Genomic DNA, 14,111 nt, shown 5'->3' with positions numbered 1-14,111 from the left:
TATATACATACATATATATATATATATATATATATATATATATATATATATATATATATATATATGTATGTATAGAGGAGAGAGAAAGAAAGACAGAAATAAGGTAACAAACGATATATATATATATATATATATATATATATTGTTAGGAGAAACATATATACCACCATCCTTATATCATAATTGATATATAGATATGAGCCAGACAGACCTCCCCTTCCCCCTTCCAAGTCAAGCAGCAGACCTCCCCTTCCTAAGTTGAACAGCGAACAATCGAACGACATAACCCCTTCCTCACTCACTGATCAATTATAAGCAGCAGTCACACACCCACGCAAACATAAATAACCATCACAACCGACATCAGGCGATCGTGACGTTAAGCATGGAAAGAAAACGCGCGAAAAAGTTTAGTTTCCAGCTGACAACCGTTGTGAAACGACGGCAATTTTCTGCTCCGCAAAAAGCAGGAATATGCACCCGCGTGGACGACGCATGGTGACCGACAAATGATCAGCTCAACTCAACTTGGCGGACGGCCACGAGACCAAAAAGGGACCTTTACTCCAACATGGACCTTTACTCCAACATCTCTACCCGAGAACTTTGTCAGGACAAACCGCATATCGAAGATGACGAAGAAAGAACAAGAAGTGATAAAGAAAAACTAAGGACAATATTACGCCATCGAAATGTGCGCATCAGGGAAGAAATTCCCACCAAAAAAAGCTAAGTATCGTTCGATATCCATTCTCTCATATTTCATCCACCCCCCTCAGCCCGCTCAGTGGCAGTCGAGTTCTTTCCGTGAAATAATTTCTTTCCTCACCAAACATAAAGGTGAAAGAATTGGAAAAGGGAAAAAAAGATAAGGAGAGAAAGAACATTGTTACCTAACTTTAACTTTGATTGTCCTAATGTTTGTTTCAACTGTGACTTATGCATTATAAAAAGAAAAGAGAAATCATAACCCCATCCCAACCTGATATTGTCTGCGACCCGACTTTCATTTTGATTATCCTAATATTTTGTTTGGTCTGTGTCTTTATGTTTTGCCAAAGTCTGTGACCCGACTTTCATTTTGAATATTCTCTTATTTTGTTCTAACTGTGACTCTATGTTTTATCAAAAAAGAAAAGAAAGAAAAAAAGGAGAGAAAAGGAAGAGAAAAAATAATATATCTCCACCAATGATACCCCCTATCCTGATCTAATGTTGTCTGTGACTGGACTCTCATTATGACTGTTTTATTGTTTTTATTTCCTTCAATTGTTTTTTTTGGTTGAATAATAAATTTATATATTTTAACGTTATTCATTTGGTGTCCGACCTTTTTCAGTCCCTGCCATCTTTATTATTAAACGTGAATGTTATCGGGTAGTCCATGACGATTCCACTGATTCGAAACTAGGGAAATGCCATGCGGTTGTGAAAGTATTAGGACCGGAAAAATTTCACGCTTTTTCTTTTTCTTACGACGTGCATTTGGGCATAGTATTTCTTGCGAAATTACTAACTCTAGACAAAACCCGGAAAACTTCACAATATATATATTATACTTTTTTTTACAGGAAATGAAAAATAACGTATGTATGTATAGGGATATTCATACATTTTTGTAGGAAATGGAAAATACAGCGTATGATTGTATGCGGATGTCAAATATATTTTGAAAGAAGAAAATATCCGTTTGTACATGGATGCCGATACTTGTTTGACAGAAATCGCAAAATAGCGTATGATCGTATGTAGATGTCAGCAGTACTTCTCAAGAAACAAAAAATAATATCTTTATGTATGTGGATGTCGATACTTCGAATTAAATGAGAGAAATAACGTCTGTATGTATGTGGATATCGATACTTCAAATTAAATGAGAGAAAAAAAGTCTGTATGTATGTGGATGTCGATACTTCGAATTAAATGAGAGAAATAACGTCTGTATGTATGTGGATGTCGATACTTCGAATTAAATGAGAGAAATAACGTCTGTATGTATGTGGATGTCGATACTTCGAATTAAATGAGAGAAATAACGTCTGTATGTATGTGGATATCGATACTTCAAATTAAATGAGAGAAAAAAAGTCTGTATGTATGTGGATGTCGATACTTCGAATTAAATGAGAGAAATAACGTCTGTATGTATGTGGATGTCGATACTTCGAATTAAATGAGAGAAATAACGTCTGTATGTATGTGGATGTCGATACTTCTAATTAGATGAGAGAAATAACGTCTGTATGTATGTGGATGTTGATACTTCAAATTAAATGAGAGAAATAACGTCTGTAGGTATGTGGATGTCGATAGTTCAAATTAAATGAGAGAAATAACGTCTGTAGGTATGTGGATGTCGATACTTAAAATTAAATGAGAGAAATAACGTCTGTAGGTATGTGGATGTCGATACTTCGAATTAAATGAGAGAAATAACGTCTGTATGTATGTGGATGTCGATACTTCGAATTAAATGAGAGAAATAACGTCTGTATGTATGTGGATGTCGATACTTCGAATTAAATAAGAGAAATAACGTCTGTATGTATGTGGATGTCGATACTTCGAATTAAATGAGAGAAATAACATCTGTATGAATGTGCATGTCGATACTTCAAATTAAATGAGAGAAATAACGTCTGTATGTATGTGAATGTACATACTTCGAATTAAATGAGAGAAAAAACGTCTGTAGGTATGTGGATGACGATACTTCGAATTAAATGAGACAAATAACGTCTGTAGGTATGTGGATGTATATACTTCGAATTAAATGAGAGAAATAACGTCTGTATGTATGTGGATGTTGATACGTCGAATTACATGAGAGCAATAACGTCTGTATGTATGTGGATGTCGATACTTCGAATTAAATGAGAGAAATAACGTATGTATGTATGTGGATGTCGATACTTCAAATTAAATGAGAGAAATAACGTCTGTATGTATGTGGATGTATATACTTCGAATTAAATGAGAGAAATAACGTCTGTATGTATGTGAATGTATATACGTCGAATTAAATAAGAGAAATGACGTCTGTATGTATGTGGATGTCGATACTTCGAATTAAATGAGAGAAATAACGTCTGTATGTATGTGGATGTCGATACTTAAAATTAAATGAGAGAAATAACGTCTGTATGTATGTGGATGTCGATACTTCGAATTAAATGAGAGAAATAACGTCTGTATGTATGTGGATGTCGATACTTCGAATTAAATGAGAGAAATAACGTCTGTATGTATGTATGTGGATGTCGATACGTCAATTTAAATGAGAGAAATAACGTCTGTATGTATGTGGATGTCGATACTTCGAATTAAATGAGAGAAATAACGTCTGTATGTATGTGGATGTCGATACTTCGAATTAAATGAGAGAAATAACATCTGTATGTATGTGGATGTATCTACTTCGAATTAAATGAGAGAAATAACGTCTGTATGTATGTGGATGTCGATACTTCGCATTAAATGAGAGAAATAACGTCTGTATGTATGTGGATGTCGATACTTCAAATTAAATGAGAGAAATAACGTCTGTATGTATGTGGATGTCGATACTTCAAATTAAATGAGAGAAATAACGTCTGAATGTATGTCGATGTATATACTTCGAATTAAATGAGAGAAATCACGTCTGTATGTATGTGGATGTCGATACTTCAAATTAAATGAGAGAAATAACGTCTGTATGTATGTGGTTGTCGATACTTCGAATTAAATGAGAGAAATAATGTCTGTATGTATGTGGATGTATATACTTCGAATTAAATGAGAGAAATAACGTCTGTATGTATGTGGATGTCGATACTTCAAATTAAATGAGAGAAATAACGTCTGTAGGTATGTGGATGTCGATACTTCAAATTAAATGAGAGAAATAACGTCTGTATGTATGTGGATGTCGATACTTCGAATTAAATGAGAGAAATAACGTCTGTATGTATGTGGATGTTGATATTTCGAATTAGATAGGAGAAATAACGTCTGTATGTATGTGGATGTCGATACTTCGAATTAGATAAGAGAAATAACGTCTGTATGTATGTGGATGTCGATACATCGAATTAGATCAGAGAAATAAAGTCTGTATGTATGTGGATGTATATACTTCGAATTAGATGAGAGAAATAACGTCTGTATGTATGTGGATGTCGATACTTCAAATTAAATGAGAGAAATTACGTCTGTAGGTATGTGGATGTCGATACTTCAAATTAAATGAGAGAAATAACGTCTGTAGGTATGTGGATGTCGATACTTCGAATTAAATGAGAGAAATAACGTCTGTAGGTATGTGGATGTCGATACTTGAAATTAAATGAGAGAAATAACGTCTGTATGTATGTGGATGACGATACTTCGAATTAAATGAGAGAAATAACGTCTGTATGTGTGTGATGTCGACCCTTCAGATTAAATGAGAGAAATAACGTCTGTATGTATGTGGATGTCGATACTTCAAATTAAATGAGAGAAATAACGTCTGTATGTATGTGGATGTATATACTTCGAATTAAATGAGAGAAATAACGTCTGTATGTACGTGGATGTCGATACTTCGAATTAAATGAGAGAAATAACGTCTGTATGTATGTGGATGTCGATGCTTCGAATTAAATGAGAGAAATAACGTCTGTATGTATGTGGATGTCGATACTTTGAATTAAATGAGAGAAATAACGTCTGTATGTATGTGGATGTATATACTTCGAATTTAATGAGAGAAAAAACGTCTGTATGTATGTGGATGTCGATGCTTCGAATTAAATGAGAGATTTAACGTCTGTATGTATGTGGATTTCGATACTTCGAATTAAATGAGAGAAATAACGTCTGTATGTATGTGGATGTCGATACTTCAAATTAAATGAGAGAAATAACGTCTGTATGTATGTGGATGTCGATACTTCGAATTAAATGAGAGAAATAACGTCTGTATGTATGTGGATGTCGATACTTCAAATTAAATGAGAGAAATAACGTCTGTATGTATGTGGATGTCGATACTTCGAATTAAATGAGAGAAATAACGTCTGTATGTATGTGGATGTCGATACTTCAAATTAAATGAGAGAAATAACGTCTGTATGTATGTGGATTTCGATACTTCGAATTAAATGAGAGAAATAACGTCTGTATGTATGTGGATGTCGATACTTCAAATTAAATGAGAGAAATAACGTCTGTATGTATGTGGATGTCGATACTTCGAATTAAATGAGAGAAATAACGTCTGTATGTATGTGGATGTCGATACTTCGAATTAAATGAGAGAAATAACGTCTGTATGTATGTGGATGTCGATACTTCAAATTAAATGAGAGAAATAACGTCTGTATGTATGTGGATGTCGATACTTCGAATTAAATGAGAGAAATAACGTCTGTATGTATGTGGATGTCGATACTTCAAATTAAATGAGAGAAATAACGTCTGTATGTATGTGGATGTCGATACTTCGAATTAAATGAGAGAAATAACGTCTGTATGTATGTGGATGTCGATACTTCGAATTAAATGAGAGAAATAACGTCTGTATGTATGTGGATGTCGATACTTCGAATTAAATGAGAGAAATAACGTCTGTATGTATGTGGATGTCGATACTTCGAATTAAATGAGAGAAATAACGTCTGTATGTATGTGGATGTCGATACTTCGAATTACATGAGAGAAATAACGTCTGTATGTATGTGGATGTCGATACTTAAAATTAAATGAGAGAAATAACGTCTGTATGTATGTGGATGTCGATACTTCAAATTAAATGAGAGAAATAACGTCTGTATGTATGTGGATGTCGATACTTCGAATTAAATGAGAGAAATAACGTCTGTATGTATGTGGATGTCGATACTTCGAATTAAATGAGAGAAATAACGTCTGTATGTATGTGGATGTCGATACTTCGAATTAAATGAGAGAAATAACGTCTGTATGTATGTGGATGTCGATACTTCGAATTAAATGAGAGAAATAACGTCTGTATGTATGTGGATGTCGATACTTAAAATTAAATGAGAGAAATAACGTCTGTATGTATGTGGATGTATATATTCGAATTAAATGAGAGAAATAACGTCTGTATGTATGTGGATGTCGATGCTTCGAATTAAATGAGAGATTAAACGTCTGTATGTATGTGGATGTCGATACTTAAAATTAAATGAGAGAAATAACGTCTGAATGTATGTCGATGTATATACTTCGAATTAAATGAGAGAAATAACGTCTGTATGTATGTGGATTTCGATACTTCGAATTAAATGAGAGAAATCACGTCTGTATGTATGTGGATGTCGATACTTCAAATTAAATGAGAGAAATAACGTCTGTATGTATGTGGATGTCGATACTTCGAATTAAATGAGAGAAATAACGTATGTATGTATGTGGATGTCGATACTTCAAATTAAATGAGAGAAATAACGTCTGTATGTATGTGGATGTATATACTTCGAATTAAATGAGAGAAATAACGTCTGTATGTATGTGAATGTATATACGTCGAATTAAATAAGAGAAATAACGTCTGTATGTATGTGGATGTCGATACTTCGAATTAAATGAGAGAAATAACGTATGTATGTATGTGGATGTCGATACTTCGAATTAAATGAGAGAAATGACGTCTGTATGTATGTGGATGTCGATACTTCGAATTAAATGAGAGAAATAACGTCTGTATGTATGTGGATGTCGATACTTCAAATTAAATGAGAGAAATAACGTCTGTATGTATGTGGATATCGATACTTCAAATTAAATGAGAGAAATAACGTCTGTATGTATGTGGATGTCGATACTTCAAATTAAATGAGAGAAATAACGTCTGTATGTATGTGGATGTATATACTTCGAATTAAATGAGAGAAATAACGTCTGTATGTATGTGAATGTATATACGTCGAATTAAATAAGAGAAATAACGTCTGTATGTATGTGGATGTCGATACTTAAAATTAAATGAGAGAAATCACGTCTGTATGTATGTGGATGTCGATACTTCGAATTAAATGAGAGAAATAACGTCTGTATGTATGTGGATGTCGATACTTCGAATTAAATGAGAGAAATAACGTCTGTATGTATGTGGATGTCGATACTTCGAATTAAATGAGAGAAATAACGTCTGTATGTATGTATGTGGATGTCGATACGTCAATTTAAATGAGAGAAATAACGTCTGTATGTATGTGGATGTCGATACTTCGAATTAAATGAGAGAAATAACGTCTGTATGTATGTGGATGTCGATACTTCGAATTAAATGAGAGAAATAACATCTGTATGTATGTGGATGTATCTACTTCGAATTAAATGAGAGAAATAACGTCTGTATGTATGTGGATGTCGATACTTCGCATTAAATGAGAGAAATAACGTCTGTATGTATGTGGATGTCGATACTTCAAATTAAATGAGAGAAATAACGTCTGTATGTATGTGGATGTCGATACTTCAAATTAAATGAGAGAAATAACGTCTGTATGTATGTGGATGTATATACTTAGAATTTAAATGAGAGAAATAACGTCTGTATGTATGTGGATGACGATACTTCGAATTAAATGAGAGAAATAACGTCTGTATGCATGTGGATGTTGATACTTCGAATTAAATGAGAGAAATAACGTCTGTATGTATGTGGATGTCGATACTTCGAATTACATGAGAGAAATAACGTCTGTATGTATGTGGATGTCGATACTTCGAATTAAATGAGAGAAATAACGTCTGTATGTATGTGGATGTCGATACTTAAAATTAAATGAGAGAAATAACGTCTGTATGTATGTGGATGTATATATTCGAATTAAATGAGAGAAATAACGTCTGTATGTACGTGGATGTCGATACTTCGAATTAAATGAGAGAAATAACGTCTGTATGTATGTGGATGTCGATGCTTCGAATTAAATGAGAGAAATAACGTCTGTATGTATGTGGATGTCGATACTTTGAATTAAATGAGAGAAATAACGTCTGTATGTATGTGGATGTATATACTTCGAATTTAATGAGAGAAAAAACGTCTGTATGTATGTGGATGTCGATGCTTCGAATTAAATGAGAGATTTAACGTCTGTATGTATGTGGATTTCGATACTTCGAATTAAATGAGAGAAATAACGTCTGTATGTATGTGGATGTCGATACTTCGAATTAAATGAGAGAAATAACGTCTGTATGTATGTGGATGTCGATACTTCGAATTAAATGAGAGAAATAACGTCTGTATGTATGTGGATGTCGATACTTCAAATTAAATGAGAGAAATAACGTCTGTATGTATGTGGATGTCGATACTTCGAATTAAATGAGAGAAATAACGTCTGTATGTATGTGGATGTCGATACTTCGAATTAAATGAGAGAAATAACGTCTGTATGTATGTGGATGTCGATACTTCGAATTACATGAGAGAAATAACGTCTGTATGTATGTGGATGTCGATACTTCGAATTAAATGAGAGAAATAACGTCTGTATGTATGTGGATGTCGATACTTCGAATTAAATGAGAGAAATAACGTCTGTATGTATGTGGATGTCGATACTTCGAATTAAATGAGAGAAATAACGTCTGTATGTATGTGGATGTCGATACTTCGAATTAAATGAGAGAAATAACGTATGTATGTATGTGGATGTATATACTTCGAATTAAATGAGAGAAATAACGTCTGTATGTATGTGGATGTCGATACTTCGATTTAAATGAGAGAAATCACGTCTGTATGTATGTGGATGTCGATACTTCAAATTAAATGAGAGAAATAACGTCTGTATGTATGTGGATGTCGATACTTCGAATTAAATGAGAGAAATAACGTCTGTATGTATGTGGATGTCGATACTTCAAATTAAATGAGAGAAATAACGTCTGTATGTATGTGGATGTATATACTTCGAATTAAATGAGAGAAATAACGTCTGTATGTATGTGAATGTATATACGTCGAATTAAATAAGAGAAATGACGTCTGTATGTATGTGGATGTCGATACTTCGAATTAAATGAGAGAAATAACGTCTGTATGTATGTGGATGTCGATACTTAAAATTAAATGAGAGAAATAACGTCTGTATGTATGTGGATGTCGATACTTAAAATTAAATGAGAGAAATAACGTCTGTATGTATGTGGATGTCGATACTTAAAATTAAATGAGAGAAATAACGTCTGTATGTATGTGGATGTTGATACTTCAAATTAAATGAGAGAAATAACGTCTGTATGTATGTGGATGTCGATACTTCGAATTACATGAGAGAAATAACGTCTGTATGTATGTGGATGTCGATACTTAAAATTAAATGAGAGAAATAACGTCTGTATGTATGTGGATGTCGATACTTCGAATTAAATGAGAGAAATAACGTCTGTATGTATGTGGATGTCGATACTTCGAATTAAATGAGAGAAATAACGTCTGTATGTATGTGGATGTCGATACTTCGAATTAAATGAGAGAAATAACGTCTGTATGTATGTATGTGGATGTCGATACGTCAATTTAAATGAGAGAAATAACGTCTGTATGTATGTGGATGTCGATACTTCGAATTAAATGAGAGAAATAACGTCTGTATGTATGTGGATGTCGATACTTCGAATTAAATGAGAGAAATAACATCTGTATGTATGTGGATGTATCTACTTCGAATTAAATGAGAGAAATAACGTCTGTATGTATGTGGATGTCGATACTTCGCATTAAATGAGAGAAATAACGTCTGTATGTATGTGGATGTCGATACTTCAAATTAAATGAGAGAAATAACGTCTGTATGTATGTGGATGTCGATACTTCAAATTAAATGAGAGAAATAACGTCTGTATGTATGTGGATGTATATACTTAGAATTTAAATGAGAGAAATAACGTCTGTATGTATGTGGATGACGATACTTCGAATTAAATGAGAGAAATAACGTCTGTATGCATGTGGATGTTGATACTTCGAATTAAATGAGAGAAATAACGTCTGTATGTATGTGGATGTCGATACTTCGAATTACATGAGAGAAATAACGTCTGTATGTATGTGGATGTCGATACTTCGAATTAAATGAGAGAAATAACGTCTGTATGTATGTGGATGTCGATACTTAAAATTAAATGAGAGAAATAACGTCTGTATGTATGTGGATGTATATATTCGAATTAAATGAGAGAAATAACGTCTGTATGTATGTGGATGTCGATGCTTCGAATTAAATGAGAGATTAAACGTCTGTATGTATGTGGATTTCGATACTTCGAATTAAATGAGAGAAATAACGTCTGTATGTATGTGGATGTCGATACTTCGAATTACATGAGAGAAATAACGTCTGTATGTGTGTGATGTCGACCCTTCAGATTAAATGAGAGAAATAACGTCTGTATGTATGTGGATGTCGATACTTCAAATTAAATGAGAGAAATAACGTCTGTATGTATGTGGATGTATATACTTCGAATTAAATGAGAGAAATAACGTCTGTATGTACGTGGATGTCGATACTTCGAATTAAATGAGAGAAATAACGTCTGTATGTATGTGGATGTCGATGCTTCGAATTAAATGAGAGAAATAACGTCTGTATGTATGTGGATGTCGATACTTTGAATTAAATGAGAGAAATAACGTCTGTATGTATGTGGATGTATATACTTCGAATTTAATGAGAGAAAAAACGTCTGTATGTATGTGGATGTCGATGCTTCGAATTAAATGAGAGATTTAACGTCTGTATGTATGTGGATTTCGATACTTCGAATTAAATGAGAGAAATAACGTCTGTATGTATGTGGATGTCGATACTTCAAATTAAATGAGAGAAATAACGTCTGTATGTATGTGGATGTCGATACTTCGAATTAAATGAGAGAAATAACGTCTGTATGTATGTGGATGTCGATACTTCGAATTAAATGAGAGAAATAACGTCTGTATGTATGTGGATGTCGATACTTCGAATTAAATGAGAGAAATAACGTCTGTATGTATGTGGATGTCGATACTTCGAATTACATGAGAGAAATAACGTCTGTATGTATGTGGATGTCGATACTTCAAATTAAATGAGAGAAATAACGTCTGTATGTATGTGGATGTATATACTTCGAATTAAATGAGAGAAATAACGTCTGTATGTATGTGGATGTATATACTTCGAATTAAATGAGAGAAATAACGTCTGTATGTATGTGGATGTCGATACTTCAAATTAAATGAGAGAAATAACGTCTGTATGTATGTGGATGTCGATACTTCAAATTAAATGAGAGAAATAACGTCTGTAGGTATGTGGATGTATATACTTCGAATTAAATGAGAGAAATAACGTCTGTATGTATGTGGATGTATATACTTCAAATTAAATGAGAGAAATAACGTCTGTATGTATGTGGATGTATATACTTCGAATTAAATGAGAGAAATAACGTCTGTATGTATGTGGATGTCGATACTTCGAATTAAATGAGAGAAATAACGTCTGTATGTATGTGGATGTCGATACTTCGAATTAAATGAGAGAAATAACGTCTGTATGTATGTGGATGTCGATACTTCGAATTACATGAGAGAAATAACGTCTGTATGTATGTGGATGTCGATACTTCAAATTAAATGAGAGAAATAACGTCTGTATGTATGTGGATGTCGATACTTCGAATTAAATGAGAGAAATAACGTCTGTATGTATGTGGATTTCGATACTTCAAATTAAATGAGAGAAATAACGTCTGTATGTATGTGGATGTCGATACTTCGAATTAAATGAGAGAAATAACGTCTGTATGTATGTGGATGTCGATACTTCGAATTAAATGAAAGAAATAACGTCTGTATGTATGTGGATGTCGATACTTAAAATAAAATGAGAGAAATTACGTCTGTATGTATGTGGATGTCGATACTTCGAATTAAATGAGAGAAATAACGTCTGTATGTATGTGGATGTCGATACTTCGAATTAAATGAGAGAAATAACGTCTGTATGTATGTGGATGTCGATACTTCGAATTAAATGAGAGAAATAACGTCTGTATGTATGTGGATGTCGATACTTCAAATTAAATGAGAGAAATAACGTCTGTATGTATGTGGATGTCGATACTTCGAATTAAATGAGAGAAATAACGTCTGTATGTATGTGGATGTCGATACTTCGAATTAAATGAGAGAAATAACGTCTGTATGTATGTGGATGTCGATACTTCAAATTAAATGAGAGAAATAACGTCTGTATGTATGTGGTTGTCGATACATCGAATTAAATAAGAGAAATAATGTCTGTATGTATGTGGATGTATATACTTCGAATTAAATGAGAGAAATAACGTCTGTATGTATGTGGATTTCGATACTTCAAATTAAATGAGAGAAATAACGTCTGTAGGTATGTGGATGTCGATACTTCAAATTAAATGAGAGAAATAACGTCTGTATGTATGTGGATGTCGATACTTCGAATTAAATGAGAGAAATAACGTCTGTATGTATGTGGATGTTGATATTTCGAATTAGATAAGAGAAATAACGTCTGTATGTATGTGGATGTCGATACTTCGAATTAGATAAGAGAAATAACGTCTGTATGTATGTGGATGTCGATACTTCGAATTAGATCAGAGAAATAACGTCTGTATGTATGTGGATGTATATACTTCGAATTAGATGAGAGAAATAACGTCTGTATGTATGTGGATGTCGATACTTCAAATTAAATGAGAGAAATTACGTCTGTAGGTATGTGGATGTCGATACTTCAAATTAAATGAGAGAAATAACGTCTGTAGGTATGTGGATGTCGATACTTCGAATTAAATGAGAGAAATAACGTCTGTATGTGTGTGATGTCGACCCTTCAGATTAAATGAGAGAAATAACGTCTGTATGTATGTGGATGTCGATACTTCAAATTAAATGAGAGAAATAACGTCTGTATGTATGTGGATGACGATACTTCAAATTAAATGAGAGAAATAACGTCTGTATGTATGTGGATGTCGATACTTCAAATTAAATGAGAGAAATAACGTCTGTAGGTATGTGGATGTCGATGCTTCGAATTAAATGAGAGAAATAACGTCTGTATGTGTGTGATGTCGACCCTTCAGATTAAATGAGAGAAATAACGTCTGTATGTATGTGGATGTCGATACTTCAGATTAAATGAGAGAAATAACGTCTGTATGTATGTGGATGTCGATACTTCAAATTAAATGAGAGAAATAACGTCTGTATGTATGTGGATGTATATACTTCGAATTAAATGAGAGAAATAACGTCTGTATGTACGTGGATGTCGATACTTCGAATTAAATGAGAGAAATAACGTCTGTATGTATGTGGATGTCGATGCTTCGAATTAAATGAGAGAAATAACGTCTGTATGTATGTGGATGTCGATACTTTGAATTAAATGAGAGAAATAACGTCTGTATGTATGTGGATGTATATACTTCGAATTTAATGAGAGAAAAAACATCTGTATGTATGTGGATGTCGATGCTTCGAATTAAATGAGAGAAATAACGTCTGTATGTATGTGGATTTCGATACTTCAAATTAAATGAGAGAAATAACGTCTGTATGTATGTGGATGTCGATACTTCAAATTAAATGAGAGAAATAACGTCTGTATGTATGTGGATGTCGATACTTCAAATTAAATGAGAGAAATAACGTCTGTATGTATGTGGATGTCGATACTTCGAATTAAATGAGAGAAATAACGTCTGTAGGTATGTGGATTTCGATACTTCGCATTAAATGAGAGAAATAACGTCTGTATGTATGTGGATGTCGATACTTCGAATTAAATGAGAGAAATAACGTCTGTATGTATGTGGATGTTGATATTTCGAATTAAATAAGAGAAATAACGTCTGTATGTATGTGGATGTCGATACTTCGAATTAAATAAGAGAAATAACGTCTGTATGTATGTGGATGTCGATACTTCGAATTAGATAAGAGAAATAACGTCTGTATGTATGTGGATGTCGATACATCGAATTAGATCAGAGAAATAACGTCTGTATGTATGTGGATGTATATACTTCGAATTAGATGAGAGAAATAACGTCTGTATGTATGTGGA

The sequence above is a fragment of the Euprymna scolopes genome, chromosome 6 (assembly GCF_053919585.1).
Source record: "Euprymna scolopes isolate OS-2025 chromosome 6, ASM5391958v1, whole genome shotgun sequence".
Lineage (NCBI taxonomy): Eukaryota > Metazoa > Mollusca > Cephalopoda > Sepiida > Sepiolidae > Euprymna > Euprymna scolopes.
The sequence above is the reverse complement of the archived record's forward strand: the minus strand, read 5'-3'. Positions refer to the sequence as shown.